General features: G+C 37.0%; 1 protein-coding gene across 3 annotated transcripts in view; it reads right to left on the bottom strand.

Moving 5' to 3' along the window:
* Nucleotides 1-1,394: 1,394 nt before the first annotated feature.
* The window catches only part of slc6a8 (solute carrier family 6 member 8), a 47,750-nt gene continuing 42,368 nt past the window's right edge, over nt 1,395-6,776 (bottom strand). For all 3 annotated transcript variants that reach the window (XM_079676709.1, XM_079676710.1, XM_079676711.1), the window contains exon 14: nt 1,395-6,776. This exon is cut by the window's right edge and continues 2,707 nt beyond it. The gene's annotated coding sequence lies outside the window, so the exon portion shown is untranslated.

Genomic DNA, 6,776 nt, shown 5'->3' with positions numbered 1-6,776 from the left:
TTTTTTTAAGGCTTCTTGGTGGTTTAAATCTGAGTAGCTGCAATGGTTCTGGTTTGATCCAATTGTGCCAACAATATGAAAGCTAGACTCTAAAAGAGGAAGCTGTTTTAGAAAGATATCATCTGTGGCTTCTTCAGTTTTTCATTTCGTTTTTGTTAATTTTTTGTCTCTTTGTAGTCAATTTGATGTCTTTTTGTCATCAGCAGGAGAGGACTCTTTAAAGTAGAGACACTACATACTGATATACACCTGAACATCAGCAGGAGAGAACTCTTTAAAGTAGAGACACTACATACTGATATACACCTGAACATCAGCAGGAGATAACTCTTTAAAGTAGAGACAATACATACTGATATACACCTGAACATCAGCAGGAGAGGACTCTTTAAAGTAGAGACACTACATACTGATATACACCTGAACATCAGCAGGAGAGGACTCTTTAAAGTAGAGACACTACATACTGATATATACCTGAACATCAGCAGGAGAGGACTCTTTAAAGTAGAGACACTACATACTGATATACACCTGAACATCAGCAGGAGAGGACTCTTTAAAGTAGAGACACTACATACTGATATATACCTGAACATCAGCAGGAGAGGACTCTTTAAAGTAGAGACACTACATACTGATATACACCTGAACATCAGCAGGAGAGGACTCTTTAAAGTAGAGACACTACATACTGATATATACCTGAACATCAGCAGGAGAGGACTCTTTAAAGTAGAGACACTACATACTGATATATACCTGAACATCAGCAGGAGAGGACTCTTTAAAGTAGAGACACTACATACTGATATACACCTGAACATCAGCAGGAGAGGACTCTTTAAAGTAGAGACACTACATACTGATATACACCTGAACATCAGCAGGAGAGGACTCTTTAAAGTAGAGACACTACATACTGATATACACCTGAACATCAGCAGGAGAGGACTCTTTAAAGTAGAGACACTACATACTGATATACACCTGAACATCAGCAGGAGAGGACTCTTTAAAGTAGAGACACTTCATACTGATATACACCTGAACATCAGCAGGAGAGGACTCTTTAAAGTAGAGACACTACATACTGATATACACCTGAACATCAGCAGGAGAGGACTCTTTAAAGTAGAGACACTACATACTGATATACACCTGAACATCAGCAGGAGAGGACTCTTGAAAGTAGAGAGACTACATACTGATATACACCTGAACCTCAGCAGGAGAGGACTCTTGAAAGTAGAGAGACTACATACTGATATACACCTGAGAATAAGCAGAATATGGCCTCTTTAAAACATATATATTTTTAAAAAAAAGGAATAATTAAAATATAGTAATGGTTTCAAACCATAATGACCAAAATGAACCGCAGAGACAGGTGATCTGTTTGTCATGACGTTAGTTTTATTGCCTTTGTTAAAGTCAGTGTTTAATGAGCACAGTGATCACAGTGGCTTACAGCATGAGACCCTCGCAGGGGTCAAAGGTCAATGAAACAGGTGACGTCCTCAGGGCTCAACGTTAACTCTCATCATCCACAAGTCTGCATCTTTTTTCTTTTGACTGGAGACTCGTTAACGTGGAGCCCCGAGTGTCATTAGTACACATCTAGTAATTAATTAAGCTACTTTTTAATCACCTTGTAATTGATTGTCTCTAGTCTACAGTTATGCTTGTATGGAAGACTGGAGCGTTACAGGAAGTCACACAGACACACAGGTACAGAGGAAATGGTGGACGGCGGGACGGATGAATTTGGGCTGGAAACAAAAAAACATAACAAAATCATCTTCAGCACCAACGTGAGAGCAGATCGAATGTTTGTTTTGGAAGCTAGTATAAAAATAAATGGGATAGAATCATCAAAAAAATCATCTTTTTTGAAGAAATTAGTAAAAAAATGTAAAATCGTAAAATTCTTCCACTTCGAATCTGCTAAATTATGTGATAACTTATTTTTGTAGTACTTAAAAAATACATTTTATATATTGGTTTATTTTGTCCATACATGTAATTTATTAAAAATAAAAAACCTTTTCTTCATAGCGTGTAATTAATAAAAAAAAATCTAATTGTTTGTCCGATTGAAGAAGTAAATAACCAAACTAATTGGACTACACTTCCAATAATGCATTGGGGGTTGTATACACCAACTATAATGTTAGCAACTTTTGGCAAAACGTTTTTTATTTTATCATTACGTTATTTTTCGTCAACTTAATTGGGCTCAACTGGAACATCGGATGTAAGGTCAGTAATTTTGTTAATTTCCGATGAATTTTGTGATGTTTTTGTTAAAGGAAAATATAATGTATTTTAAGGTTTCGAGCCCAAACCCGATAACGGCGCCCCCTGCTGGTTCATCTGATCCGACCCCAGTTTCCCGAAAAACTTGAAGGTAAGAACGTTATTTATAATCACGATGAAATATGTTTTGTATTTCAGAAAGTCTGATAAGAAACCGAACAGAAACAAACAAAAACAAATCCTTTTTGTCCCTTTTGAGCTTCCATATTGTCTTTATTTTGGAGGTTAAAAAAACACTTTGGCAATGTTTTTGGCTATAAAATCAATGACAATATTTTTTTAAAAGCGACCCTATAAAACAATATGTATCTACAGTAAAATGAAGCAGAAATAAAATGTTTAATTTCGTTAAAAAGCTGAGAGTAGAGGAGGGAAACAGAAGCTCTCAGATGGAAACCAGCGGTGAGAGTTTGTTGCACAGAATCAATGATAAAAAGCTGGAGACAGATTTTCTAAACTTTTTTGAATAAGGTAACCGAATATCAAAGCCAGCGTTTATGGGCAGAATTGGTAGAATTTACGACTTCCCATCATCGTAAATAAAAAAGTCTTATTATATGGCGGTTGGGGGTGGAGAGACACTAACTATGGACGCTCGTGAACAACTGTCAGCAGAGGGGGGGGGGGAGCGACACTACGGACGCTCTTACATGATGCCGTTTAAAACATATAATACTACAGGGTGGTGACGGCCGTCAGCGAACCGAGCCGGCCTTTCTCCGCAACAGATTTGTCATGAGTCAGATTTTCGAAAAGCGTTTTAGCCAATCAAAATGAAATATGCGGGACATCGTCTCAATTTGCGGGACGCACCAAAAGTCGTGAAAATGCCGTGCAGTCCCGCGCAAAGCGGCACATCTGGTCACCCTAGTTGCCATAGGTTAGTCTCTCTCCGTTGGTGCGCTGGGCTAATGCTAATAATGCTAATGCGAGCAAATAAAATGGCGGCTTCACAAAACTTTTCGGAGTTTTACGGGGCGTGGTTTAAAATTAGAAATTGGAACCTTTTCCCCCCCAGATAGTCCCTGGTCTGAAAAGGTTCCAATTCCCGGAAAAAGTTCTAGTTCCAGATAATTTTGGTGTGAACGCAAAATCCCAGGAACTATCGGAACTATTCTTTGGAAAAGTACTCCGGTGAGAAAGCGCCTATATACTGTTAGAATATTTAACTGTCCAATACAATTAGATGTTCTTCTTTAATATCTGGGGTAGAAACAAAATATTTGATGCATTAATTTGAATACATTTTTAAAAAGCCCCCCTAAAGTCTTAAAACACTTGTATTTACCGTTAATTTTTTTAACACATTTTAATGATGGTATGTTGAAGTATCTCTAAGTGTTTTGAATATATCCCCTCTCTTCTGTCTCCGGGCAGATTAGATCAGCGATTCTGTCACAACAAGGATGTTTTTGGCAGAAGACAACGTGACAATGAAACTTCAGATTTTGGTAATGTACATTTTCATTTCTTCAAGTCGTGTTTTTTCGCATTCAACAGCTGCAGATATTTTTTATTAATTATTCCCCCCCCCCTCTGACCCACCAGGCTCCAGACAATAAAAAAAAAAAAAACGATGATTTTTATTTATATATTTATTTTATTATAAACGATGAAAATATAAAACTCTCTAAAATGTCAGTTTGATTTGCGTTAAATAAAATACTGCGGTTAGTTTAATTAGTGTCATTTCCGTGGCCTCTACAACATATCATCTCACTAGTTTTAATCACCAGTAATAATCTCTGTATGTCGTCAGTTTAAATCCACCAGACCGGCCAATCAACACGCAAATAAGGATTCATTTCATCATTAATTAGTGTTATTTAATTAGCTGTTAATTAACTTTTTAACTAATTACATGTGACTCTTCAAACTGATGTTTTCCATCAAACTAAAGTCCAAAAAGTCTACATTAATTTCCCATTAGTAGATCATTTTTTAAAGGTGCAATCAGTATTTATTTTACCGTCCCTTCATGTGTGTCTGACTGTAGATAAGTGGGTAATTTCTAACTTGTAAATTATTGAAATCACCACACAACTGCATACAGTTGTAGATAATTCAAAGGATAACAATAATGTGACATATTAATCACAATATAAAACTGTATATCCATTAAAATTGGCTTTAACCGTGGACAGTCCGTTTTTACACTCTTCTATATAATGAACTTTACCAACTAGGGCGCCAAATATAGGTTTGTTTGTAAGAGAGATTAAACAAAAACTACTCTCCCTATTTCCATATCATTTGGTGAATCGGTGAAGCATGGATCCATGAAGAAACCATTACATTTTGGATCTGATCTCAATCGCTCACCCTGTGTTCAAGTGATTGGCTGGTCTGGTCTTTCTTCATCATTTTGATTCTTTAATTGGAGCAAGCAGAGGCTCTGATTGGACGAAACCACATTCAGTTAAGTCTGTTTTTATTCTCACTTTAAAAGAAACGTTTCTTTGTTTATTTTAAATGAAATTTAGTTCATTTTGTGGCTTTGAGTTATGAAGAGACAGACTTGGCTACAGGAATTCTCCATATATGGTCATGTCTCATTCATTGGATTGATTGATTGATTGATTGATTGATTGATTGATTGATTGATTGATTGACTGATTGATTGATTGATACCATAGTATGAAGACGCTCTGGAGGCTCCCAATGACTGCTGGGATATGTAGTTCTTATTTTCTACTTCCTGTTAATATTATTGATCTTTTTTACTGAAGATATTTTCCTAGGTGTGATAGTGCAGGTGGGATTAAGAAGTTTATTCTGCCTTTTTCAACAAAAACTGACATTTTCTTATCATTTTCTTGGCATTTTTTCAGCCTTTAAAACATTTTTTATCCTATTTTTAAACACAAAATGCAGTATTTTTAAACATCCGCCATTATGTCGACATTTCTTTAATTAAATCTATGAAAAAAACAAGCAGATTATTTTTTATCTGCTTTTAAAATAATAATAACGTGAGTCTGAGCCGTGACGGGGGTCTGAGGACGAAATACTGATATTCAGAAATACACACAGAGAGAAAAATAAATCCTCTAAAACTAAAACTCTTCAAAACACTTGAGCACTTTGAACATTAGAAATCAAAAGAACAAAAACAAAAATAACATTCCCTTTCGTGGTGCGTTCAGAGACACACAAAGCCTTAACATCACTGCATCGCAGCAAACCCAGCCAAAAATAAAAGCCCCGCCTATCGCTGATTGTTTACATTAGCCGGTCAGACACCATTTAAAAGTCTCGCAGCACCAACGAGTTAAAATAGTAATCAATTAAGTGATTTAGAGAGCCATATAAAAGTCCAATTAAACACCCAAGCATTCTCAATTTCAATTTGTTTGTATCCACAACGTACATTTAGCATGCTTCATGTCAGATTTTCAGATTCAAATATGTTCCTCGGTGCTGGAGAACCTTTAAAAGCAGCAACGTGAAACAGGCCGAGGAGGGAAATGTTTTGAACTACACTTCCCAGAATCCTCTCCTGCCGCCAGCCGACGCCACCGCTGACAAGACATTTGCATAAAAAGCTGAAAAGGAGTTTTATTTTGAAAGTCTAAAATGGGAAGTGAGGTAGCCGGCGTCGCTTCGTCGCTGGTGTTTCGCCGGCTAAAGCGTCAACAATCAGTCATCATCAAAATCACATACTGCATCAAATATAGATAACGCACAAAGATATTCAATATATATATCTGTCATACTGTATGTATCAGCAAAATAAAAGCCTCCATCTTTGATTCATTTTACAATATGTAAAACAAAACATGATTTCTAACGTGACTCTTCTCCAAAGTGCTAGCGACATTATTTTACAACAATGTGCAAATGTATACTTTTTATAATATATATTTTACATTCTAATGGTTATGTGATAGGTGGATGCCGAGTGGTTGCTGGGAGACAGAGTTGTAGACACGCCCCCCGCACGCAGACTGCTGATTGGTTGGATTTAAAGCAGAGCTGTACTGTGATTGGCTCTGGAGTTAAGACAACGACGTAAGGCAGGGGCGGACTGGGTAGTAGCCCGGGACTCTCAACCGGCCCACCTCGGTACCGCTAGTAAATTGTCAAGGGGGGGGTGCTAGTGACTTATCCGACCGGCCCACAACGTCCGGCCGGCCCACTTCAGTACTGGCCCATCGGGATTCGTCCCGAACGTCTCGATGGCCAGTCCGCCACTGACGTAAGGCAACGCTTGGCATCAGGTTGAGTCCTCAGGCTCTCATCTCTCCACCAGCTGATCACAGGTCAATAATAAAACACTGATTTAAATTATTAGAGAAAATAGATTTAAAATCCCTAATTTCTCTGATTGCTAAAGAACTTTTTTTTTTTTTTTTAATGTATTTCTAATAATAATTTGACATCGTGTATAACTTTTATAGTTTAAATTAAGCAAAGGAATTAGTAAGATTGAAATTAGACATTGCATATCTCAAACA

The sequence above is a fragment of the Notothenia rossii genome (genome assembly GCF_949606895.1).
Source record: "Notothenia rossii genome assembly, chromosome: 4".
NCBI classification, from domain to species: domain Eukaryota; kingdom Metazoa; phylum Chordata; class Actinopteri; order Perciformes; family Nototheniidae; genus Notothenia; species Notothenia rossii.
Note: the sequence above shows the minus strand (reverse complement) of the source record. Positions and strands in the feature narration are given on the sequence as shown.